Source organism: Papaver somniferum, unplaced genomic scaffold, assembly GCF_003573695.1.
Source record: "Papaver somniferum cultivar HN1 unplaced genomic scaffold, ASM357369v1 unplaced-scaffold_24140, whole genome shotgun sequence".
In the NCBI taxonomy this organism is placed as follows: domain Eukaryota; kingdom Viridiplantae; phylum Streptophyta; class Magnoliopsida; order Ranunculales; family Papaveraceae; genus Papaver; species Papaver somniferum.
Window position 1 is genome coordinate 1 of NW_020634532.1, and position 319 is coordinate 319.

Here is a 319-nt window from a genome sequence, read left to right on the forward strand (position 1 = left end):
TTTTACTTCCCCATCTTGCTACTCTAGGTTGGGGGTAGGTCCTGGTTCCTCCACCACCTTTTTCCGATCCGGTTCCTCCACCACCGCGAACCCCAGTTAGAGTCAGGCATTATACACTTTTTCGTTATTGGGAGAACCCAAGTACTCTCTTTCGGATCCATGAAACAACTCTCAGAGATCTTTTTCCCTTTTGGAAGATAGAGGAGCGAAACAATCAACCTATTAATATTGGAAGACCAAAAAGATTCTTCCGATGTATCATTTCTGGGTCCAATGGAATTCATAGGTATAGGAAGAAGCCCCATCAAATAGAGATTTT